The following is a 731-nucleotide window of genomic DNA, read 5'->3' as shown; positions in this document are numbered from 1 at the left end:
GGCCAGCGGGGTGGGGCCGCAGGGCTGGCAGGGCCGGCACGGGTTGTAGCAGGACATGTCTTGGGGCTGCAGGTGCACCTGGCAGAGAGAGCAGAGAGGACCAGAGTACAAGGAGTGCGTAAGGATCCAACTGTCATCACACCATGAGGGAGCAAAGGCATGAGCTGGGAATAAGAGCTGGAGGCTGTTTGTGGAGGCACATGGGCTCTTCCCCTCACACAAACCCCACCAAGAGCTCAAGCCCAGGGACATCCCCAACCAGCCCAAAGCTGGGGCAATACTTCTGCTAAGACCCAGCAGTTACACACCTCCCACTCCTTTCCTCCCCTCACAAAAAGCATCTCCAAGATCCCGCATGGGACAAAGTCATGGGTATGTGTAGAGAAATCGCAGAGAAGAAGGAGAAAATGAAGAATGGGCTTCAAACTCACCTTGTTCCAAGGAGATGGAGGTGAGTGGAGTGAATGTGAGAGTGCGGAGAAGAGCCTGCTTTTATACAGCTCTTGCATTGCCCCAGGCCCACAGTCCTGCACAAGGGCAGTAATTTTTCAACAGACTCATCTTCAAAGGAAAATACCCCACACAGTGGTAGTGATTCACCTTTGTTTCCATCTACGCTGCCATTTCATTTCCTCATTTCTGACATTCCTGCCCTGCATTGCAGGATCCTTTCATGTTCTGTGATGAGAAGCCAAAGGATATCCCAGGCAGAGTCATGTCAGTGGGGGCAC

General features: G+C 52.9%; 1 long non-coding RNA gene across 1 annotated transcript; it reads right to left on the bottom strand.

Moving 5' to 3' along the window:
• LOC108449214 lies at positions 1-531 on the bottom strand. Its single transcript, XR_001865339.1, has 2 exons — positions 432-531; positions 1-78 (listed from the first exon to the last, which is right to left on the bottom strand). It is a non-coding gene; the product is annotated as an uncharacterized LOC108449214 (long non-coding RNA).
• Between the last annotated feature and the right edge of the window lie 200 nt (positions 532-731).

Source organism: Corvus brachyrhynchos, unplaced genomic scaffold, assembly GCF_000691975.1.
Source record: "Corvus brachyrhynchos isolate BGI_N302 unplaced genomic scaffold, ASM69197v1 scaffold479, whole genome shotgun sequence".
Taxonomy (NCBI): domain Eukaryota; kingdom Metazoa; phylum Chordata; class Aves; order Passeriformes; family Corvidae; genus Corvus; species Corvus brachyrhynchos.
This window is presented reverse-complemented; position numbering and strand designations above follow the sequence as displayed.